Here is a 26,920-nt window from a genome sequence, read left to right as displayed (position 1 = left end):
TATAACATTACAGAAAAGAAGGAAGTAGCTGGTGGACCCCGAGCACTTTGTGGTAGCCCTGTTGGCTGTTTTTTTTCTAAGTAGATGTACAGTTAGTATTCTGTAATTAATAGAGCAGTCTGCTATACAGAGAGAAGATTTACCAAAAGCTCGTTGCCTTTGGTATCTTAGAATGCTATTATTTATAGATTAATATTATAACTTGTTATTCTTTTTGTGTTCTATGCCATGATTATAATATAGACAAAGCACTTTAATTCCATGGATTTGTGGATTCCATAGAATGATTTGACTCTAATGAACAGAGGACTCTTGCCCAAGTTAGCTTTCTGTTCGAAGGAGCATGCTCTCTGAGATTCCTTCCATTTGAAAAGCTTCCTAATTTATGTTTAAATATCTCACTGAGTGGTTTCCTTCCTAGGTATCTTCTACTTGGTTGGTATTCTCTTCCAACATGTTTGATTAGGAACCTGTGTCCTGTTGTACTGTCACTCTACCATGATCCTTTTCTTTGGAGAATTTTGGAGAATGCTGAACTCTGGAAAACTTGGTGCCATCGAATGAATTCAGAAGGGGAATTAAAAAAAAGGTGACTTTTAAGAAAAAAAAAATCATCCATATGTTATTTATTTATTTATTTGAGAGAGAAAGAGGCAGAGAAAGACATACACACACAAAGAGAGAGAGAGAGAGAGAGAGAGAGAGAGAGAGAGAGAGAGAGAGAGAGAGAGGTGTACCAGGTCCTCTATTCATTGCAAACAAACTCCAGATGCATGTTCCCACCTTGTGCATCTCACTTACATAGGCACTAGGCAATCAAACCTGGGTCTCTAGGCTATTTTTTTTTTTTTTTTGCTCTTAGCCTTAACTGATAAGCTAAGCCATATTGCCAGCCCTACTTTAGTTTTATTATGGAAACTTCAAACATACACATGTGGATAGAATAGTATGATGAACTATTATATATGAATTGCTAAACTCTTAGATTTTCAACTTCTGCCTATCCTTCCGTCATTTAACACCCTCTCTCTTAACCAAATAAAATCCTTATAAACTATTATATTTGTAAGTATTTTTAACATAATAATAAAGAGGAGCACTCTTTTTTTGAACATAGCTACAATATCATCTCTAAAATATTAGCAAATAGCAGCAAAAGTAACATTATCTTATATTGCCATCAAATGCCTGTGCTTTGTCTACATTTCCACTGGTCTCATATAAAGGCATGCTTTTACAGCTTGCTTTTGAAATAACATCAAAAACTGCCCACACATCACAACTGGTTCATATATTCATTAAGCTCTCTTATTTTTTAAAGATTTATTTGAGAGAGAGAGAGAGAAAGAGAGGGGGGCGGGGAGAGGGAGAATGAGCATGCTAGGGCTTCTAGCCATTGAAAACTAACTCAAGACACATGTCCCACCTTGTGCATCTGGCTTACGTGTGTTCTGGGGAATCAAATCTGGGTCCTTTGGCTTTGCTGGCAAGTGCCATAACCACTATACCATTTTTTTCAGCCCAGGCTCTCTTATTCAATAGGCTTCATCTTTTATGTATTTTTAATTTCTTCCTATCATTTATTTGCTGAAGAAACTTATGTATTCATTTTCTGTGGAAATGCCCATTTTTTCTTGAGAGTTTCACTTTCCTGATTGCATTTCTACATATTATTTTATTTTTTTAGATAAAAGAAATGTTTATTTCAGACTCTATAAACAAATCTATGGGGTAGAACTTATTAAAATAATGTACACAGAAGGGAGAGGCATGTCTTAAGGCTCAAGGGTCACTACATGGAACTGTAATTGGAGTGGGAAAAGCTGTACTTTTGCTACTACAACCCTCAGGATTTGGGGATCTGTGGCTGTTCCCTAGGTGTAAAGGTCTCAACATTCTCTACTATCTCTGGGGGCTTCTTATTCTTGGAAAACAGTTCAGATATTGTGGATATTTAGAAGCAGTGGATTGGATTCTTGAGGGAAAATTGTGGGTCACACCTACAAGTTTTTGTGAAAGAACTCCATTCCAGCTTGCCAGAACACAGACTTGGTTCCTTATAGTATGGAAGCAGTGTGGTTTTAAAGCTCCTTGTCTTCAGCACCTTGGCGGATGCCTCAGCTCTATGAACTTTAGGTGACAGTGGGAGCCAGTGGCAATGATGTGGAACATCAAGTCAAGCATGAGCTTGTTTGTTAGGGAGAGGAGGTAAATGAATGAGCCTCCAGTGTTAGTGGGGGTCACCTTGCACCCATTGGGCACTTGGAATTCATGGCCACATCACTAATGGCAATTTGAATGCTACTGTTGGAGGAAGGCAGACAGCACAAGCTTGTTTTGTTTCTTACACAGAGGTTCAGTGGTTCTATGTAAATGTTCTCTACAGAAGTTCTGTATACTACCCAACTGGTCAACCAGGCTGCTGGCTACCATCACTACAAACCAAGAGCATTTCCATTATTTCTGCTGTCATAGTGGGTTTATTTGTCATGTCTTTGTACTTTTTTGGGGTGGACAGAGGCAATAGTATTTCACACATTCATATCCTATTCTGATTATAAACTAATGTGGACCTTTAACACTGTTTAACTCACTGCTATTTGCCTGGTGGTCCTCAAAGCTTCATCCTGGATCAGAATCATCTCATGCCTGGCAACTCTCAGAGGCCAAGTCCTCACCCAGACTGGCTAAATGAGACACTCTGTGTGGAGACTGTGACAAGTTGAATGATGACACCATGCAGGTGACTCTGGTGCAAGAGAATTTGAGGATCTCCATTATGGAGCCCTGGAAATCACTGGCCATTTGCTTTACCCAAAATTCAAAATTTGTTACCACATTTAAAGAAGAAACTGGATAAATTAGTCCTTGTATACTATAAACATTTTACTAAACAGGGTGTATTCTCTTCCTTCTTCTAACTCTGTGTATGACTCCTTTTTTACATGCATATGTGTATAAGATATGCACACCTGTATGTAGGCATATTAGTATGAAAGTGAGCTCATGTATGTGGGTAGGTGCACTTACCTGTGTTTGCATATGGACGTGGAGGCCATAGGCCAACATCAGGCATCTTCTTCAATTGCTCTTTATTTTATATTTTCAAACAGGATCTGTCACTGAACCTGGGGATTACTGATTAGATTGGACTAATTGAGACTAGCCAGGAAGCCCCAGAGATGCCCTGTCTCTGGATCCCCAGCATTGGGATCGCAAGTGCATACTGCACCTTGATTTCACATGGATGCTGGGAATCCAAGATTAGGTCCTCATACTTGTATTGCCAGCACTTTTCTTCCTGAGCTATCTCCAAAGCCACCAAAATCCTAATTCTTGTACCAGTTACCTCAGTAAAAAAAGAAGAAAGGAAATCCAGTGAGGAATTAATACAGTTAATTTGAGAGCATTCTTGTTAAATTTGCAATTGTTAGCTATTACTACTGTATTTATTTATTTATTTTCTACCCTGTGAGGATTCTATTAAGCTGACAGCATCCCATTCTTCCTGTAGCAAACCAAAGGTTCTCAACTTGTATTTTAAATATCCATGCATTTGTGTCTCCCTTTGACTTTCAATTATGATTCTTGCAGTAACAATTTCATCTCTTTGTGGTATTTAGGGTTTTCTGGAGGAATAGAATCATTAGAACACACACACATACCTATGAGAGGATTTTTTTTTTTTTTTTTTGGATTGGCTTACCCAGTTGGAGGCTGGGTTGTCCAACAGTGGCCAGCAACATTCTGGAGAGCCATAGACTTTGGTAGCCATTTAGTCCAAGAAGCTAGAAGTCTCTGAACAGGGGAGTGAAGGAGCAGCACAACAATGATGCTGTCCAGATCCAAAGCAGAGGACCTTGGAAGCTTTTTGAGAAGTCGCTTGTGGGAGTTCACACTGAAAGCTGAAGGAGCTTGACTGTGATGTCCATGGTGATGGCAGCTGAATTAGATGCACTCACTCAGGAAGAACAGAGGTTGTATGTGTGGCTGCCATCCTTGCCCTTTCGCCTTCCATCCAGGACCCAACCTATTGGATGATGCTGCCTACATTCACTGTGGCTGTTACCCATTGTTGCTGTACCACATTTCAGTTGTCTCTGGAAATACCTTCACAGACACATCCAGAAGTATGCTTGACTAATCTCCTAGGGGTCTGCAGATCCACTCAAGGTGAAGCATCTTGTTCTGTTTTATTGGCTTTCCTTTAGAATAGTGTTCTTTTTTTCTCATTTTTAAAATTTTTTTTTTTAAATTTATTTATTTGAGAGCGACAGACACAGAGAGAAAGACACATAGAGGAAGAGAGAGAGAATGGGCGCGCCAGGGCTTCCAGCCTCTGCAAACGAACTCCAGACGCGTGCACCCCCTTGTGCAACTGGCTAACGTGGGACCTGGGGAACCGAGCCTTGAACTGGGGTCCTTAGGCTTCACAGGCAAGCGCTTAACCACTAAGCCATCTCTCCAGCCCTTTTTCTCAATTTTTATTAACATTTTCCATGATTATAAAAAATATGCCATGGTAATATCCTCCCTCCATCCCCCAATTTCCCCTTTGAAATTTCATTCTCCATCATATCCCCTCCCTATATCAATCATTGTACTTACATATATACAATACCAACCTATTAAGTACCCTCCTCCCTTATTTTCTCTTCCCTTTATATCTCCTTTTTAACTTACTGGCCTCTGCTACTGAGTTTTTTCCTTCTCACGCAAAAGCCCAATAATCTGTAACTAGGATTCACATATGAGGGAGAACATGAGGTGCTTAGCTTTCTGGGCCTGGGTTACCTCATTTAGTATAATCCTTTCCAGATCCATCCATTTTTCTGCAAATTTCATAACCTCATTTTTCTTTACCATTGAGTAGAGCTCCATTGTGTAAATGTGCCATATCTCCATTATCTACTCATCAGCTGAGGGACATCTTGGCTGGTTCCATTTCCCAGATATTATAAATTGAGCAGCAATAAACATGGTTGAGCAAGTACTTCTAAGGAAAGGAGATGAGTCCTTAGGATAAATGCCTAGGAGTGCTATAGCTGGGTCATATGGTAGATCAATCTCTAGCTGTTTTAGGAACCTCCACACTGTTTTCAACAATGGCTGGACCAGATTGCATTCCCACCAGCAGTGCAGAAGGGTTCCTCTTTTTCCACATCCCCACCAACATTTATGATCATTTGTTTTCATGATGGTAGCCAATCTGACTAGAGTGAGATGCAGTCTCAATGTAGTTTTAATCTGCATTTCCTTGATGACTAGTGACATAGAACATTTTTTTAGATGCTTATATGCCATTCATATTTCTTCCTTAGAGACCTCTCTATTTAGCTCCATAGCCCATTTTTTGATTAGAATAGTGTTGTTAATATCTCCAACAACTTAAGGAGTTACATAATAAACTATGTATTACATTTTATGTTGCAAAAACTTTTCCTAGGTTTACACATAAGTTTTAGACATGGAGCTGTCAGTTAATCTAGAATGTTCCAATAGCTTCATATTTTCTGATGAGCACCAGTGACATTGCATGCAGAGTGCAGAAGTTAAAAGCATGGACCTTTGGGTTTGAAACTTCTGCTTGTTCATATTATTTGCTTTAATTTTACATAGGAAAATTATAGTACCTGTAACTTCATTGTGGTAGGTTTGTAATAAGGATTAAAGAATTTGTTATGTCTAATATACTTTGAAGAATACTAATACTTGGAAAACAGTTATCAAGAAAATAGTGATTTACTATTTTTTAATATTTTATTTGATTCTATAAATTTTGGTTTATGGGTTTCCTGGATTATCTATCACCCTAGAATATTCTTGTGAGTTTGGAATTTTGTTATTAGATTTTTTTTTTCTTTTTGGTTTTTTGAGGCTGACCTGGAATTCACTATGTAGTCCCAGGGTGGCCTTGAACTCAAGGCAATCCTCCTACCTCTGCCTCCTAAATTCTGGGATTAAAGGCATGTGCCACCATACCCAGCTTTTATTAGAATTTTAATAACATCACATTTTATTCAGTACCACGTATAATTATGGCTTTCTTTATTTGGTGCTACTCAAAATATAAATAATTCACATATAATGTTAGAAAAATGGAAAACACATTATTCAGAGTAATGCACTGAATTTAAATGAAAATTACTTAATCATGTACCTAAAGAAAGAAAATATGGCTAATATAATATTATTATGATACAGACTTTTATGATCTCCTCAAACAGTGCAAAAACAAGTGGCTTGAAAAAAAGAAAAGGCCCTTTCTGTCCCAAGGCAGCTTTGGTAGTCAGGGAAATCAGCGACCTGCTCTATCAGCACTTGCAAATCATAACAATCACTTGTGTTAAAAGGTCTCAGCATCCAGCTTGTATTTAACAAAAGAAAGCTTGAAAACTGAGACAACGTGTTAATGGTCATTTAGATGGTAAATCTAAAGGACCCATTGGTCGAAGAGACTTCATATCTAGGACTAGAATCCTTGGGCCATAAAGGAATTTTTTCTTGTGGGGGGGTATTTTGGTTTACAGGCTCGAAGCAGAAGCTCCATGATGGCAAGGAAAATGATGGCATGAGCAGAGGGTAGACATCACCTCCTGGCCAACATCAGGTGAACAATAGCAACAGGACAGTGTGCCAAGTATTGGCAAGGGGAAGCTGGCTATAATACACATAAGCCCACCTCCACCAATACACTTCCTCCAGGAGGCATTAACTCCCAAATCTCCATCATCTGGAAACCTAGCATTCAGCACACCTAAATTTATGGGGGGCACCTAAATCAAACCACCACATTCTGCCCTTGGCCCCCATAAACTGATAACCATACATGGTATAAAATGCAGTGCATTCACCCAACTATAAAAGTCCCCATAATTTTTATCACTACTAATTATGTTCATACATCCCCATAGTCCAAGGTCTTTCAAAGATCTTATTTTTATTTATTTATTTGAGAGAAAAAAAAGGACAGGGAGGGAAAGAGAGAGAGAGAGAGACAGAGAGAGAGAGAGAGAGACAGAGAGAGAGAGAGAGAGAGGGAGGGAGAGAGGGAGAGAATGGGCACACCAGGGCCTCCAGCCATTGCAGACAAACTCCAGATGTGTGTGCCCCCTTGTGCATCTGGCTAGCAAGGGTCCTGGGGAATTGAACCTGGGTCCTTTGGCTTTGCAGGCAAATGCCTTAAGCACTAAGCTATCTCTCCAGCCCAGTCCAAGGGCTTTTACCTGAGTCATAATACCCAAAAAGCGCCCCCCCCAACCCCATAATGGCACAGAATAAACATTAACACTGCAAAACATGGCACTGGGCATAGCAAAGAAATACTCAAGCAATAATGATTTAAACAGGGCAAACAACAAACTCTGTAGCTCCAAGTCCAATAACTCTAGTCAGTGACAAGTCTCCAAGTCTGGTAACTCTAACCAGCAACAAGTCTCTGGAGTTCCAATTCTGCCCCTCCAGCTAGTCTAGTCACAGTCCTGAAAAACTTCATCTGGGGTCAGCAGCTTTCCTCAGCACCCATCTCATGGTCCCGGTATCTCCACTGGGTCTCCACTGCAATCCATGGTTCATCCTCATGGCCCCATGGGGTCTCCATGTTGGCATCCAGCAAACCTGCTTTGCCCTGCCCATGGCCATTTCCCAAACACAAGACCATGTTGCAAGCTCAGTTACCCTCTCTTTCCTGCATTTCTTATACTCCACATTACCAGGTAGGGTGTCAATTTGTTAATCCAGGGGGGAATAAAGCAGACTTGGAAGAACAGGACACTCCTTGAGTACTCACGCCCCTTCAAAAGAGTCTACATTCTTCTTGTTGCCCCAGTGCAAGTCAGCTAGCCTAATCTCAAAGGTTGTAATCTCTCAATTGCAGCTGAATGGGCAGCAGTTCACCTACAGATTCTTCTTTTTGTGCCATATCCCTCTGCTCACACCAGTTCATTTCTATGCAAAGCAACCCTGCACAAGTTCTCAGGACATGGGCATAACAGCAAGCCTCACACAAACTGCTAGCCCAGTCCAAGCAAAGCTCTTTCTCACCCTCATAAGCCAAACCTCACAGTCCATAGTTCTTACTGCATTTCAGGTCTTTTAACTCTGACCAGAAGAGTCCATCAAGCTGTACTTACAGCACTGCAAGGTGTCTCTTAGACCAAGGTTTCAAATCCTTCCACATTCCTCTTGAAAATCAGATCCAAAAGGCCAAAGCCACACAGTCAAGTGTCCAGCAGCAACCCCACTCCTCGGTACCGCTTTACTGTTGCAGTCAGGTTCACATTGCTGGTAGAAATCACCCAACCGAGAGCAGCTTGTGGGAAAAAAGAGGTTTATTTTGGTTTACAGCCTTGAGGGGGAAGCTCCATGATGGCAGGGGAAAACGATGTCATGAGTAGAGGGTGGACATTACCCCCTGCCCAACATCAGGTGGACAATAGCAACAGGAGAGTGTGCCAAACACTGGCATGGGGAAACTGGCTGCCAGGAATTTTTTTAAATGACCCTCTTTAACTCTTCTTTTACGAAAGGATTTAAAGAAATGAAGTTTATGGTTTCAGTATCTGCAAAAGTGTTGGAGAGGAAAAGGACATTTGTATAATATTTTCTTTGGAAATAATTAAATGGCTGCATGCTTTCCACAGGCTGTTGATTACACAGGCACGTCTAGACTTTGGGCAGTCTTTCTTGTTGCTGAGAGAAACACCTGACAAAATCAGTTTAGGAGAGGAAAGGCTCATCTCTTCCTACAATTCAAGGTTACAGTGTATCATGGTGGGGAGGGCATGACCTTGAGAAGGCTGATCACATTATGCCCACAATCAGGAAGCAGGAAGTAATAAATGCTGGTGTTTACTCGGCTCTCTCAAGACTCCAGGTCATAGAAGGGTGCTGCCCACAGTTAAGATGGGATCTTATACCTCTAACCTAACCAAGAGAATCTTTCAAAGGCATGCCTAACTAGTTTCCTAGGGTGAGTCTAGGTTCTTCCAATAAAAACCATCAGAGATAATAATGTCTCTATGCATCTGTGAACTACAATGTTACACTATGAGGATATAAATCTTAGAATTTTGAATAGATGTGTTATCAACCAAAAAGTTGTGCTATAAGTCAAAATAGAAATTCAGCATCTTTGACATATATATATATATATATATATATATATATATATATATACATACATACATATATATATACATATATATATACATATGTATATATATATACGTACATATATATATACATATATATATATATATACATACATATATATATACATATATATATATGTAGAAAGAGATGTTGAAATAAAAACAAATCATCACCCAGGATGGCAGTGATGAGGAAAAAAATCATACATGTAGAAGATGGGGACAGAGAATAGAGAGTATATCATAATGTAATATTAAACACACCATTGGTATTTTTGGTAATAACTGGAGATATAGGGAAGCTGTGTGGCATGACCGGGAGAGTAGTACATATTGAAAAATTTCATGTCAATATTAATTAAATATTTCCTATGCATTCCAATCTATAAAAAATTCCTATGGTCACAAGAACAGCTCACAATCTCAGAGGGGAAATTGCCTTTTCTGTGATTGTATTTTTATATCACCCAGAATACTTGTGAGAACCAATTAGTGTCCACAGTTGCCATGTTGCTGTAAGTGCACCTGGCATAGGAACCTGGCTAATCCTCTGGCAGCTTTGTGTGAAGTACTTGGGAAGCCTGGTGTGTCCTTGCTCCAACCTTACGCCATTTAAGCCAGCTTTGGTCATTGGCTATTGGCCCTTTATTGTGAGATGGTGAATTTCTGACACAAAAAGAAATGTGGATATTACAGAACCATGGCTACAAGGTGATTCTGTGCATTCTCCTCTTAAGGCCTGATCTCTAGACCTTTAAAAATAATGTCCTCAACTTCCCCAACATATGGAAAAAGAGGCCATTCCAATCAGGCAGTACATAGTTGTACCAAGAAAGTATTATAAAAAATGAACAGCACTATCGTTAGGAACACTAAGACCTTACTGATTACGAGTAGAAACAGTAGAAATCTTCTTGGATTAATTAAAAGTGGTTGTTCAGTTTACTATCTGTGTGGTTTTACTAGTTACTTAACATCTCTGAACCTTTGTTTCTTATCTGGACAATCTTGCTGCCAGTCAGGATTGTGATGGGACTAGGTGAAGTTCATGATGATCCCGATAAATAGCCTGATACCTAGGTGAAGTCAAAGAGATTTCTAAGTAAAGGAGGAGAAACACTAAATCTCATATTTAATAACTATTTATGGAAACTTTTTATGTATGTACATAATACATGTTGATTATAAAAATGTCAATTGATTTTTTTTTTTTACTAATAGCTGTTACTTATCCAGGTATGTTATGTTTTCTTATTAAAGTTGATTTTATGTCCTGATGATATTTAGAAAAAAGTTTTTGAAACTATAAAGTTAAAAAAAATTGTCACAGAAGATGGAGTTGATCATTACTTTAAAGTTCTGACACTTTAGTGTTAAATCAAAGAGGTTAGCACTTTGAGACTTTCTGGACAAGGAACGGAACAAGTCTTTCTTGATGCATTTCTTTCTGTACTCATAGATCAGGGCTTCCTCTTCAGGGTGCTCAGGGGTCTGGGGGTTGCCATCATGTGAACTCAGTGTATAAAGCACGGGGCCATCTAGTGGGGTACCTGGGGCCTGGTAATTCTTACCTGTCATATAGTTAAGAGAGCCAGTGTGGCAATGGTGATGGGGGTAAGGCAGGGTGGAGCTGGGACAGGAACAGGTACAGCGGCATTTGTACCACTGGCAAAGGGCAGCAGGCAGCCCCGCGCACTGTAGAGACTGATACCACCAGGCAGGTCTGAATTTAAGGACCAATTTTCCCACTGACTTGCTGTGCAAGCTTGAACAGGTAACTTGACCTTTCCCATCTTAGTTTTCTCATCTGTGAAATTGGCTGATGTGTGGATTAAAGGAGATATGAACTTTCAACACTTCACTTACTGCCTGACTCACACGTAATCCCTTAAAACCGCAGATGCATGCTCCCTTTGTTCCTTGGTAGTAATGTGCAAATTATTTCTACAGACAGGGCTCTCCAAGCAGGTTCACCCCTAAGTAAGGGAAAGAACACATCAGGTACATTTAGTTGAAGCTATAGCACTTAAGTGTGAAATTTCACTTTGTTGCAAAGAAACAACTTAACCAATAACTGATAAACAGTGGTAAATGATATAGTAATATCTACACTGTCACCTTGTTTAGGTTTGTCATAAAATACAAGACAATTGAATTTAAATTTTAGGTACAGAATGAAGTTTTTAAAAGTATTTTATTTATTTATTTGTGTGTGTGTGAGAGAGAGAGAGAAAGAGAGAGGGGAGGATGGTCACACTAGGGCCTCTAGCCACTGCAAAGGAATTCCAGATGCATGTGCCACCTTGTGCATTTATTTGTCTTTATGTGGGTATTGGGGAATCAAACCTGAATCCTTAGACTTTGCAGGCAAGCACCTTAACAACTGGGCACTCTATCCAGCCCCCATAATGAAGTTTTCAGTTCAAGTAGATCCCTAATGTTTCATGGGTTATACTTGTGCTAAAAACTTACTCATTTTCATTTGAGATTAAAATGTAACTGTTTCCCTGTATTTTTATTTGTGAAATCTGGAAATTTTAATTCCCTTTCATATCCATCTGACTCTAGTGACCTGATGTTCAGTATTGTACTTTTGGGCATAAAAATATTTTTCTTAAAATTGGTAATTTATTAAGGTCTCCTGATAAAATAAAGTTAAATCATATACAAAATATTAAAATAATATAGAATATATGAGATACAAAAAATTATGAGATGTAAGTTTAAAGAAATATTAAATCTATCCAAGTCTTAATTATATTCATAATATAAATTTTTGCAGATTTTCATTGCCCTTAGTGGTGCTAATTTGACTATGATAGCATGGGCAGCCAGTAATGAACATACTCAAAAACAAACTATGATCCAGGGGAAACATGGAATATTGTTACACATTATTGTTTTAATAGGTTAGCACTATGATCTTGAAAAAATATTACTTTTTCCAAATTCCATTCTTATGGTATTGCTCTGCTATTACTTATATACTTATTTATGGAGATATGTTTATAATATACATATAAAGGCTCCTATATTTAATTATTTTACTTTTTAAAATTATTCAAATACCCTAAACACAAGGATATCTTAAGGCAAAAGAATTTAATCTATTCAATTATGCAAATTTAGGATCATTGCTATTTTCCAACCAGTGTTATTAACCAGTATTTTAAAAATGGGATATGTATATGCAAACACACACATAAACATAAAGGTGGTAATGTTTATGTGTTAAAAATAGATCTCTATAAAGGAAACACAGCATTAATGTTTTTCGTATAACATTGAAAATATAGATTAATCAGAAGTCTTACTTTTAAACGGTTAGATTTTAAACATATCTGCAATGGAAGTTTTGAGTCTATATAAATATACTGAACATTGTTGAACAATTAAATGTTTAAAATTATGATTTGTTGCAGTACAGCTAGTAAACTTAAAACAGTGCATAATAATTATTTTAGCTAGTTGAGCCCAAATGGACTATACATGAAAGAATTCCACTGTGACTGTGACTGAGGAAAATAAATCATATGATAGCATTTATTAGGCTTTATTGATTTTGAGAGTCAAAATAACCTACATTTTACATTATATTTTTTACTTGTTTTGGTAATCATGCCATTTAAATTAAAAAAAAATATTAAGCTGGGCATGGTAGCGCACACCTTTAATCCTAGCACTCAGGACGCAGAGGTAGGAGGATCGCCAAGAGTTTGAGGCCAGCCTGAGACTGCATGTAGACTGCAGGTCAGCCTGAGCTAGAGTGAGACCCCCTATCTAAAAAAAACTAAACTTTACAAAATTAACATTATAAATGGATCTTTGTCATATTTAACTGTCTTTGTTTATCTTTGGAAGATGAAAGCTGTATTGCTGCATGCCACCTCATTGCTCTGTTGCCCTTTTAATTTCCTTTTATTTTCAAAAACTTCTCTATTGGCCCTGAGTAACACAGCAATTAAATAAGGATAACTTCGATATCAGGAAAAAATGTAAAGCACTTTTTTAATATGACTGATAAAGCATTCTATAGATTATCATGAATGTGTAAAATTATCTAATATAGGGATATAGCCATTCTTATTTTACTATTTGGTGACTATTGCCACTATAAAACTTCTAAAATAAAAACCCTAGAATTCTTCTACATTTTTGTATTAAACACTATAGGAAAACATAATAAGTAAAATTCAAAATAAAATCTCAGCACTGTGTTTTTTATATATCAATAATATTGAGCACTTTATTTTTATAACAGGAAATAGTTGAGTATTTTTATGCTTTCATACAATCATAATTCAATTTCCCATCAATTCACCTTTAACCTCCAATATAAATGAGTTCTATAAAGTTCATGTTGTCATGGCCTAGGTGAATTTTTTCAATAACAAGCTTAGGAAAATTTAAAGGTTCAAAGTTAATTGTCTCCTTTTTAAAAAACAACTTCTATGCTAGAATGTCATTTAAAATCAGGAAATTCAAAGCAGCTGTGATCAAAAAGGAAACATAGCCTTCAACTATGACTTAAGGCATGATGGACAGAAAATATTTACAAATATAATGTGTTTATAAAAGAAATAATAACATTATTGATAGCTAGTTAAAAATTTAACTTTTTAGAGTAACAGCCTCTGTTTAACAGATGGCTAGCATTGTGATGAATTATTATTATTACTTTATTATTATTACTTGCAGTGCTAGAGATTGAACCCAGGACCTTGTATAGTATGAATTTCTTATTTTACACTGTGATTTATATAACTCATCCAAAGAATGAGGAAGAAGATAAGATAGGATAAGATAGAATCTCTTTAACATGTAGAAGGATTTATTTATCCTTAAATTGAGATTTCTGCAAGCCTTTTGGCATACTTTCCATTACACGTAGCTGGCAGCATCTTAATGACTGGCTGTGTATCATCTGATTGTGCTCACACTGAGTGATAGCAGAGATAACAAGGTCATTTTTTGTGATAGAATGGCTTATTTTTCTCTGTGAGTAGATGTGTTAGGTTATAGGAAACCTGTGTCCAAGTTTTAATGCTTTCTGTAGAGTGTAAGTTTCATACCACAGAGATTTATCCTATAAATTTACTTTAGTATTTGCATTACCTACAAACCTGGCACAGAGGAGGTATATAATAAGTACTTGATTAATGAGAAGATGAAGACATGATTAAACAAAACTGTGGGTGTAGTACATTTGCCTCTTTTTTTTTTGAGTTTCTAGAATTATGCCACCTAGCATAAAATTATCTGGGGCTAGATTGCCATCCTAATTCCCTGATGATGCCATAGATCCTTACCTAATATTAGGGTATGAGGTAGATGGATAATGCTATAAGATATTATTTGTGTAGTTTTAAACACAAACTCTATTTGTACCACAAAGTTAAGGCCTCTGTTTACCTTTCCTGCCCTAGTTTGAAGAATTGTCAGTATCTTTAACTTCTTAAAGTGAGGAGAAAATCCCAGAATTATTAAATAAAAAAGATAATATTCACTGAGTTTGAACAACTTATACCAAGATTATTTCATTGTCCTGAAGATAGCTGTGAATGCATGACAATTTCAAATAAAATAACCTCAGCAGATTATGACATAAGAACTGACAAACTTCTTTTAAAGAGTATTGATTGCATCTTCAGCAAACAAAAACTCTCAGTCAAGTGGTGTGACTGGCATATGCTGAACAACATAGATGAAGTAGGTGATGGCAGTTTCCAAATGCCAAATTTGGGGGGATTAATTCTGCTTAGGAATTTCAGAGATAGCATAAAAGAAGGTGCTCTTTTTTATTTTATTAACAACTTCCATGATTGTAAACAATATCCCATGGTAATGTCCTCCCTCCCCTCCACTTTCCCCCTTGAAACTCCATTCTCCATCATATCCCCTCCCCCTCTCAATCAGTCTCTCTTTTATTTTGATGTCATGATCTTTTCCTCCTATTATGATAGTCTTCTGTAGGTAGTGTCAGGCACTGTGAGGTCATGGATATCCAGGCCATATTGTGTCTGCTGGGAGCATGTTGTAAGGAGTCTTACCTTTCCTTTGGCTCTTACATTCTTTCTGCCACCTCTTCCACAATAGACCCTGAGCCTTGGAAGGTGTGATAGAGATATTGCAGTGCTGAGCACTCCTGTCACTTCTGTCCAGCACCATGATGCCTTCTGAGTCATCCCAAGGTCACTGCCATCTGAAAAGAGAAGTATCTATACCAAAAGTGAGAGTAGCATTAATATAAGGGTATGAACATTAAGAGAAGTGCTTACTTGGAAGTTTGATAAGCATAGTATACACATTTAGCCAGACAGCAGCAGACATTACACCCATAGGGCTCATGACTACCCCTGTTTTAAGTTTTCAGTATCAGGGATGTATTCCCTCCCTCCCATGGAGCAGGCCTCCAGTCTAATTAGAGGGCAGTTGGTTTTTATGATGACAGATGTGCCATTATTGCACCCATTGGCTCATTTGGCCTGGCTGGAAAAATTTAAGACTTGCAGTGTCCACTGTTGAGTATCTTCACTGGTGATTTCTATCTCTCCCATTGAATTGCATACAGAATGGCTTCTTCTAGCTTTCTGTCAGGTGGTCTACATGGAAAAGGTTATCAGCCCAGTTCCAGAAGGATTTCTCAGTGGCCTTGCAGCCCAAGTATGTGGAATCTTCAGCAACAGGGTCTTACCATCTATTCCTTTTGGGAAACCAAGGGCCTCAGCAATGGCTTATAATGTTTTGGGGGCATCAAGGATGTTGCTGGCCAATGACTCATTGGAAAGTATTTTGAAGAAACAACTGAGGAGCAGAATTATGTCCAATTGGGCTGCATTAAGATGGAGGATTATAATTAAAAAAAAAAAACTGTGTATGTGGGAGTATGAGATGTTCCAAAGTGTGGAAACTTAAGATTGTGGAGTGCACTTGGGAGACTGTAATTTGCTAAGGTTGGTTATCAAAACAGGACAATTGAAATTGGCATTTAATGGATCAAAGAACTAAACATATGACCTAGAACTCTGAAATGGCTAGAGAAAAAAGTAGGAAGAACACTTCAAGATAAAGGAACAGAGATTTTTCTGAATAAGACTTCAGTAATCTAGCAAATAAAAACCACTGGGATCTCATCAAACTAAAAAGCTGTTACACAGCCATAAAAAGCATCAATAGGATCAATAAACAACCTATAGAATGAGAAAAAAAAAACTTCTTTAAGTTTAATATCCAAAATACACAAAAAAATTCAGAAAACTAAGCGATAAAATTCAACCAATCCAGTGAGACACAATGGTGCATAAAATTGAACCAAAAGTTCTCAAAGGAAGAAATAAAAATGATCAATAAATATCTAAAATTATTTTAACACCTTTTTCCATCAGAGAAATAAATTCAAATTAATACTACTTTGAGATTCTACCACACTCTGATGACTATCATCAAAAAGTCAAATGACGGCAAATGCGGCAAGAGTGTGGAAAAAGAGGAACCCTTAACCACTTGGTGGAGTGAAAACTAGTACACCCACTGTAGAAATTAGTATGGAGGTTTTTCATAAACCTAAATAGATCTACCATGTTACCTTGGTAGCTATAGCACTTCTGGGTATATACCATATCGAGTATATTTTACTATGAAGATATTTGCTCATCCATATTCACAGTAACTAAGAAATGGAATCAGCCCATATGTCCATCAATTGATGAATGAATAATGAAGATGTGGTACATATACACTATGGAGTTCTCTTCAGTAGTGAATAAAGTGAAACTCATAGCAAATATATGGATCTGGATAAAAGGTATACTATGTTAGGTAATCCAGGTTCAGAAAGACAAATAATGCATGTCATGTCTCATATGTGTATTTTAGGTTGGAATAGTTAGATTTGTTTTAAAGTTGCAATAAGCTTCAGTAGTACTGGTCAGGAGATTGAATAAGGCTTTTAAAAGAAAGAGGTGGGGAGAGATTAGGGGATAGCATAGTATACAGGCAAGTGGAGGAACAGAATAGAGTAAGTAGAAAGATCGGAGGGTGGACAGGGAAAAGAGAGGAGGGAGAACATAAAACTAATGATGAAATGAATAAGGACTATGACAACCTACTGCATTAGCTAAATAAAAGATATGCGTGTGTGTGTGTGTGTGTGTGTGTGTGTGTGTGTGTGTGTGTACGTATGTATATATAATGTGAAGATTCTCCTATTCTTTAAAATTTTTTTGTTTTATTTTTATTTTATTTGAGAGCAACAAACAGAGAGAAAGAGGTAGGTAGAGAGAGAGAGAGGGAGAGAATGGGCGTTCCAGGGTCTCCAGCCACTGCAAATGAACTCCAGATGCTTGCGCCCCCTTGTGCATAAAAGATATATTTTTTAAAAGGAGAGAGAGATGATAGGTAGATATTGAGATTGGTTGGAGGTACCTTGCTGAGATAGAGAAAGCTTTACACTGAATCTATAACTTGTCATTAAATCCCAATGACTGAGATAGGTCCCACAAAGAGTTGTTGGTTAGGGAGATCCATGAGGCCCCCAAAACAATGCAGGCCATTACCAATGTGCTTGGTTACCCACCATAATTAAATGGTATGACTCTATAACTAAAGACCCTACATGCTGTGGTTGAGAAGTCAAGGCTGGAACTGAGATGGAGGTGATCTCCTCTCTATGAAAGCTGTCATAGAGCAGGAAAATGCTATGTGAGCTTCTGAGGATAATGGCCATTGTGGTTTGAATATGATCTCCCCACAAACGCATGTGTTTTGAATGCTTTGTTCCTAGCTGGTGATAATTGGTAGATAGACATTTGGGAGTGGAGCCTTGCTAGAGGAGGTGTGTTTTGGGGGACAGGCATTGTGGTATTAAAGCCAGATCTCCCTTACCAGGATTTGCTCACTCTCCTGTTGCTATTTTCTAGGTGTTGTGGCAGAAGTGATGTCCATCTTCTGCTCTTCTGCTCATGCCAGGCTTTCTATTGCCATCATGAAGGTTATTCTTGAGACTATAAGCAAAAAGAAGAAGAAGAAGAAGAAGGAGGAGGAGGAGGAGGAGGAGGAGGAGGAGGAGGAGGAGGAGGAGGAGGAGGAGGAGGAGGAGGAGGAGGAGAAGAAGAAGAAGAAGAAGAAGAAGAAGAAGAAGAAGAAAAGTAAAACTTTCCTCTCATCAGCTTCTTTTGGTGGGGTGCTTTATCCCAATAAGGAGTCCATAATCACAATAGTCTATCAACTAGTGAATCCTGCAAGCTACAAAATCATCCATCCAGTAAAGATGAAGATATATCCAAGGGCATTATAATGACATATAAATCATGGCAGTAATAAATTGCTTTCTTATTGGACATTTGGACTGACTCAGTGGGAGGAACTTTACACCTGGGACTGAAAAGTGAACTAAATGCATATAACCTGTCTGGTGATAGACCAGAGACATTATGCCTACGAAAAAACCTTTTGAGTGTATGTATTAATGCCCTTTGATTAATACTGATCTTACTTTTGGTTAGTGAACCTTATTTTTACTGATAGTGGTGAATACAGGGGAGGCCCAAGACTGAGCAAAATGACAAGAAGAGAAAGATTAGTGTTTAACACTGGATGAGTCATCTCTATTGCACACCTTCCAAAGATCAGGGAACACTGCAGAGGAATGGCAGGATGAGTATGAGTGCTGGTGTCACTGTGAGCCAGAGAACCTTCTGTATGAAGATAGCGGTAGATACTGAAGAGACTTAAAACTCATCAAAAGAGAAGACAAGGGACTGTGAAGTGCTTCAAACAGAAGGTGATTTTTAACCATTCTTTTCAAGGCTCAGGGAACATCGCAGAAGAGGGGGACCAAAAGAATGTACAAGCCCCAAGATGCACAGGGATACTTGGGACAGTGTCCTTCTGATATGAATCAATTGATGCAATCAGGACCACAGGGTGGTTATTGGAACCCCCAGAAGACCCAACATGGTTCTGAATCCATCAACATTTTCTCATCATAGAGGACAAAGGAGGACAAAAGGCATGAGACAACTAAACAGACTTCCTAGAAAGAGAAGGATCCTCAAGGAATGGGGTGTGGCATAGAGGGGATAAAAGAGAATGATGAGATGTGAACATATATGTTCACATATTAAAGTTCTCAACAAGAAAAATAAATCGACATTTACAAGGCCTTTTGTGAGAAAGAGGTGATGGGGAACCTTGACGATTTTGCGCTTGAGAGTGGCAATAGGACGTACAACAATATCTGCAAAGATTGAGGTTGTGAAGGTGGCTCAATGGGTAAATTGCTTTCTGCACAAGCTTGAGGGCTTGAGTTTAGATCCCCAATGCCCATGCAAATAGTGGGCATGGTGGCATCTGACTACTTTTCTAGCGCTAGGTAGATGGAGATAGGAGGCTCCTTGGGATTGCTGTCTAGTAAGCAAGCTGAATCCATGAGCTCTAGGTTCACTAAGAGACCCTTTCTCAAAGATAAGGTGGAGAACAATAGAAGAAGATACTCAATGATGACATCTGGTCTCCACATGCATGTGCATACAGATGCATGTACAACTCACACATATTTGAACATACATCTCAGCATGCACAACACCCACACATGCACATGCAAAAAAGGCTTTGCTTTCATTCGAAATTGTGAATCAGGAGAGTGGCAGGGTATACAATTTGTGTTTTCTTTCTCTACTTCCTTCTCCTTTGCAAAAGAATCCAGGGCTGGAGAGATTGCTTAGTGGTTAAGGCACTTGCCTGGGAAGCCTAAAGACCCAGGTTTGATTCCCTAGTACTAATATAAACCATATGCATAAGGTCATATATACATCTGGATGGAGTGTGTTTGCAGTGGCTAGAGGCCCTGACATGCCCATCTTTCTCTTTCTCTTTCATGCATTTTCCTCTCTCTGTTTTTAAAGTTTTTTTGTTTATTTTTATTTATTTGTTTGAGAGAAACAGACAGAGAGAAAAAGAGGAAAAGACAGAGAAACAAAGAGAGAGAATGGGTGCGCCAGGATCCTCAGTCACTGCAAATGAACTGCAGACGTGTGCGCCCCTTTGTGCATCTGCCTAACGTGGGTCCTGGGAATGGAGCCTCGAACTTGGATCCTTAGGCTTCACAAGCAAGCACTTAACTGCTAAGCCATCTCTCCAGCCCAATTCTTCTCTCTCTCTTTTGTAATTTCTTTATGAGAGGGGAGAGAGAGAAAGAGAGAGAGAGAGAATTGGTGCTCTCTTATAAATAAATAAATAAATCCAACAAATCCTGCTAAAATGACAATAATTACAATGCTAAAAACAATAATAAGGAAAAATAAAGTGTTAGTATTTTAGGTATTAAGCTATATCATTTCACTAGCCTCTGTATCAACCCTGTAGATCACTGTTATCATTATTCTCCCCATTTTACAGATGAGCGAACATAGGTTTGGAGAAGTTGACAGACTTGTCCTAGGTCACTGGACAAGTAAGGGCAGGAGTCCCAGTAACATTATCTCCTGTTCACCTATGTGTGGGTATACATGAATCCACTGATGGCAATACTCTCACATTTACTGTGGCCATTCTTATTTGCATTAAATAGGCATTGAAGTCTGTGCCAGCACCTCACTTGATTATCTTTGGTCATCTCTAGAAATTGTCTCATGTGAAACCCATATCTTCACAAGTTCTGCACAGGACACCCATCCATGGGTCACTGATAAGCCCTGGCTTGTCTGCATCCCAATTTTGGTGCTGGGTAGAATCGCCTTTTTTATGACACACTTTTTCCTTGAGGAACTTGTTGGCTTTTCAGTGGGTCTTCTGGACTGCCTACTAAAACTCTCATGTTTTATATGTTTAGTTATATTCAGATATAGTTAGTTTATTGATTAAAAATAGAATGGAAATAATTTTCTACTTCCCTACTCTGTCTTCATCTCTTTTCACCATTTCAGAAAGACCAGAGGGGGAAAAGGGAATTCTAAGTTAGGGTCATAGAATAAAGTATTTTTAAAAAACATTATAGAACACATTGAAAGAAAGTAGTGAGAATACATTACTTTTTGTTTTATTTCAGCCGAAGAACATAAACAATTTCAAATTTCTTCCACACTTCAGATCTCAGGTATGACATTATTTGAGCCAAAAGCCATTATAAAATTTATCCAAATTAGGTCAGGCTGTCAGTATTAGACTCTCATTTACCTGTTCAGAGCATATCTGTCTACAAAATAATTACTTGACACATTATGGTTCAATGTTTATCTCTTTTGGTAAGACATTAACTTATTAAACAAAGGAAACTTTTTGTTTTTAATCTCAAATACAACTGTAGCCTCCATCCTGAGAATAGGACCTTACTTCTGGTAGCAGCTCAATGTTTACTGCATATGAGGAAGCACTAATCTTCCAATACACTGAGGAGGAGTAGCTGACCTTTGCTGCCTATAGGCAGGAATTAGGAAAATGGTACTTTCGGGCTTCACATCTCGGAAGTGTTTTTTATTTTTCTGAAATGCATAGGCAACATCAAAGTGTGAATATGTTTTTATCAAATGCCTTCTGACCCATTAGGCATTTCTTGACATCATATCTTAATGGAAATGAGACATTAATCATTGTTTCAGTCTTGTGTAGTTTCCTTGGTTCAATAGCAGGAGCAGGGTAAGGATGTCTTTAGTAGGAAGGGAGCCTTTACTCATAGGCTTTTTTGCTTAATTGTTTCTAAAAGACAATTTTTAACAATTTCTGCACCAATTGCTTGCTTATTCTGAACAGATTGCCTGATCTGTAGAAAGAAGGCTTGCATCTTATCCTTAGTGATAACTCCAAATTGCTTCCTAATACCCTCTTCTCATAGTTCTTAAAGAGTACCATTCAGAATTTACAGCTTCATGATCTCAAGATCCTTTAACTAGCTGCATATGATTGAATATGATTTCTGGGTATTTGATGACTTGCATCTCTGCTGTGAATCACCAATAGCGTCATTTGTCAGAATTGTTCTGTCAGAGCACAACCCTCAGAATCTTTATAAACTATGAATTTCATTTAAAAGAAGGTGTAATTCTCCCCTCTCTGTAGTAGAAATCAAATATTTCTGAATTAATTAAAGACACCTTAGAAAAAACACATTGAAGGCTTCTATGGTTGCAATTCATTTTTTATTTAATTTTGTGTGTATCTTCTCCGTCCTTCCCACTGCCCCAAACCCTTCTATCTCTCTTATCTATTCCTTGAATTATCTGTCAGATACACCTGCAAATCAGTCTGTTTTAGTTTAGGAACCACAAATGAGCAGAACCTGCAGTGTTTATCTTTTTGTGCATATGTGAGTTTGCTTAGTATGATCTGTTCCAAGTTTTTCCATTTTCCTACAAATTTCTTTATGTCATTTTTCCTTTCTGCTGAGTAGAATTCCATTGTGTAAATGTACCACATCTTCATTATGCAACCATTAAACAATGAGCACTTTGGTTGATTCTAGTTCTTGGCTTTTGTGAATTGAGCAGCTATAAACATTGTTGAGCAAATGTCTCTGCAGTGAAGGGTGGAGTCTTTAGGATACATGCCCAGTACGGGAGTAGCTGGGTCAGTTGGTAGCTCTGTTTTCCTTCTATTTAGGATTGATTTCCATAGTGGCTATACATTCCTACTGGCCATGACTGAGAGTACTTCTTTCCTGTCATCCTCACCAACATTTATTTATTTATTTTTTTTGACTTTTTCATGGTTGGTATCCTTTCTGGAGTAAAGTGAAATATCATAGTTTTTTTTTAATTTGCATTTCCCTGATGGTTGTTGAATATTATCTAAGATGGGTATTAGTCATTTGTTTTTCTTCCTTTGAGAATTTCCTGTTCAGTTCTCTGCCCATTTTTTCTTTTGAGTGGATTGTTTAAATTTTTTAATCTTTAGTTTTTTGAGTTTTTTTAGATTCTAAATATTCAGCCTCTGTCAGTGGCATAGCTGGTGAAGATTTTCTCCAATTCTGTGGCTAGTCTATTGGCTCTGTTTATACCACACCAAGGACCTACTCTGCATCTAGCTTCTGTACTATTTCACTGTTCTTCACAGAGATTGAAAAAATGTTATCAAAATTCATATGGAAAGGCAAAAGGCTTTAGATATCTAAGCATATCCTCAGTAAAAGAAACATCTCTGGAGGCATCACCATACCTAATCCAAAGCTATATTACAAAGCCATAGTAATAAAAACAGCATGGTACTGGCATAAAAACAGGAGTATAGACAATGGAACAGAACCAAAGACCCAGATTTTGGGTCAATTAACTACAAAGACTTGATATTTGATAAAGGCCCTAACAATATAGTCTGGCAAAAGGACAGCATCTTCAACAAATGGTGCTGGACAAACTGGGTAACAATATACAGGAAATCGAAACATGATACACACATCTTGCCATGCACAACAATCAAGTCCAAATGGATCAAAGACCTCAATATAAGACCAGAAACTTGGTTACTGCTGGAAGAAAAAATAAGGGGAACTTTCCATGACATAGGAATGGGAAAAGACTTCCTGAACAAAACCCCAGTAGCATAGGATCTTAAATAATCACTCAACCATTGGAATCTTATGAAGCTTAAAAGTTTCTTCACAGACAAATATAAAATAAGCAGAGCCAATATATTGCCCATAGAATGGGAGAAAATATTTGCTGGTTATCCAACTGACAGAGGCCTAAATTCAAGAAGCTACAAAGAACTTCAAGACCAAAACAATAAAAAGTCAAACAACCCACTCAAAAAATGGGGCAAGAACTGAACAGGTAGCTCTCAGAGGAAGAAATACATATGGCAAATATACACTTAAGAAAATGTTCATTATCCCTAATCATCAGGGAAATGCAAGTTCAAACAACTATGAGATTCTACCTTACCCCAATAAGTATAGCAGACATTAAAAAATCAAATGAAAATAAATGCTGGAGAGGATGTGGAGAAATAGGAACCCTCATCCACTGTTGTTGGGAATGTAAGATGGTACCACCACTTTGGAAAGCAGTATGTATGTATACATACATAATGCTTTGGAAAGCAATATATATATATATATATATATATATATATGGAGAGAGAGAGAGAGAGAGAGAGAGACTATAAAGTTACCAAGAGTATCAAGAGACCAAGTTATTCAGTTATTCCCTTAATGGGCATTTATCCTAAAAGCTCCATGCCTCTGTTCAGAGAGACTATTTCAATTTGAGTAGATTTGATTTCTTCTCTCCTAGTTATCACATCCTATGTACTTCAATCTGGTTTCAAAGTACCTTCTGCCATTTACACTCTAATGTACTTTGGTGTCTCTTAGTTGTCCTGGTACAGCTGACATTTAAGAAGTCACAAAGCACTTAGCACACTTGGCAGGCAGCCTTAAATAATATTTTGGACCCTTAGAGTATAACCTCAGGACTAATTTGTCTAAGGTTTCCTAAAAGGTCAAAAGGAAATCTAAAAGGAGATCAAAAGGTACTTTTATTTGTATATCATCTTTGCAATTCAGGTGCATAAGAAATTACTCTTATGTTTGTTTCCTTTTATCATGCCTCAATTGTTTACACACACACACACACACCTCTGTTCTACATATATACAAGGATATTACAAAGTTATGTTTGCCCTTCCACAGGGAATGAGAAGGGTCATAGGAAGGAAGTAAATCTAGAATGATTTCATTTGTTTTTGTGTTGTTGTTTATTTCAAGTTTAATAACTTATTTAATTTACTCTTATTAAAATTCTCTCCTAATTCTTTTTTGTTAGAGGACAACTGTAGTGGAAACGATTATTTAACTTTGATTTTACTGAGTTTCCATCATGCCTCTCACCACCTCTGGCTGACGTGGCAGAAAACAAGCCTTACTATTCAAAGGATATAAACATGTACCTAGGAAAGCTATGGGACAAGTAGGATTTTTCAGGATCATAGGAAAGGAAATGTTCTTGACAGGAACAGAAGCATTAGGAAGTTAGTTCTAGAGTTCAAGCTTCCTCCTGTGTTGTGTGGGATTAAGAAAGAACATGATGCTAATTTTCTTTCTGATAGAAGTTGTTGCCTTTGTCCCTGCTGCAACTGATCCAAGGGCAGAGATAGAATGAAAGCACTAAAAGGAAGTGACAGTGATGCCTGTAGTCCCAGCTGGCACATCTTCAAACCATTTCAGAAGCTAGTGTTCCAAGGACATATTGCAATGTAGCTCTAGTAAGTGCTATACAAATAGATTCACAGCTTCTCTACAGAAGCCAAATCAGTCTCAGGAATAGAAAATGAATGAAAGAGCAATACCAACAACAAAACCCTCTTGTCAATAAGCCATTGCATGGCACAACCAAACAACAGCATTGTAAGCCCCCAAAATCCTCCAAATATGAGAAACTGTCTATGGAGGGGCTCAGTGAGCCTGGCAGATGGCTGTCACACCTCGACTGGACACATGTCTGATGAATGATGGCTCCCCTTCATTGGCTACAATGATTTTTACACTTCTCTAATTGAAGGGCACTTTTTATCTTCACTGAAAATAATATTTTCCTTGCTGTGTCTTACAGGTCCCAATGTGTTCGCTGAAGCCACAGAAGCCTCTGAGGACTAGCACTTCACTTCTGAAAAGCTATCTTCCATTATCGTCCTTGCCTTCTTCTAACCAAGATAAGCATCCTCCTGCTATTTCATTCTCCTCTATGTTAATGGTGTCAATGCCTCTTGAAAAGTTGGCTTCCAGAAAGTGATAATAACTTCCCTGAGGTGTTTGTGTGTGCACAGGTATCTTTACTGTGTAACTTAAATGTTGATTACTTAAAACAATTGAACTTAAAGACAAACCACTTCCATAGATTTTTTTTTTTACATATACATGATCTTCAAAGTATCAGCATAACAGAATAGGCTCAAAAGTTGATGTTCTTGAGCTTTAATCAGGCCATTATAATTATTTCTGTGAAGTATCCTTTTTTTCATTCCATCAAGAAGAGTTTGAATTTATTGCTAAACAAGTGAAACAAGGATTCCATCATTTGAATATTTTAATCCATACAGAATATTTGCAAATTATAGTAACATAATTTAACATATCTATGCAATATATAATTATAAAATTAGAGTGGCTAGTGTCTATATTTTTTCAAACCATTTCTGTGTTTGGGGAGCCTTTGGAGTAATATAGTTAGTTTGAAGTTTTCATAAAGAGCTCTAGAATATAGTTTCCCTACCTTGCTATGGAGAACCAAAACTAATTCCTCCTAACTAATTGTATTTTGACTTATTAAAATTATTTCCCTTAGCATAACCTTCCTAGGTGCCAGTGACCACTATTCTATTGTCTTTTTCTTGGAGATCAATTTTTTTAATTCCCCTAAGTGAGTGATAACATGTGGTTATTTTTCTTATTGTGTGGGATTTTTTTCCTACTGTGTATGATATCTATGCATTACTTCTATGTTGCTGCAAATAACTGATTTTTGATCTTTTTCTTATGGTTAAATCAGTTGGCTGTCAATATATACATTAATTTCTATACTCTTTGCTTTGTTCCAGTAGTATAGGAATCAGTTTTGACTATATCTTTTTGGCTAGGGTTACTGTAGCATTTTAAACTACATATATATATTTTTGGGGGCTTTTCTAAATTCTGAGATTAAAGGCATGCTCCACCATGCCCAGCTTGATTATATTATTGGTAGGCATTTTTTAAGTCAAATGAAAGGCCTTCAGCTATTTTCTTACTAATTAACAGCTGTTTGGGGTCTTCTGTGGTTACATATGAATATTACTGTTGT

This window comes from Jaculus jaculus, chromosome 2 (assembly GCF_020740685.1).
Source record: "Jaculus jaculus isolate mJacJac1 chromosome 2, mJacJac1.mat.Y.cur, whole genome shotgun sequence".
Lineage (NCBI taxonomy): Eukaryota > Metazoa > Chordata > Mammalia > Rodentia > Dipodidae > Jaculus > Jaculus jaculus.
This window is presented reverse-complemented; position numbering follows the sequence as displayed.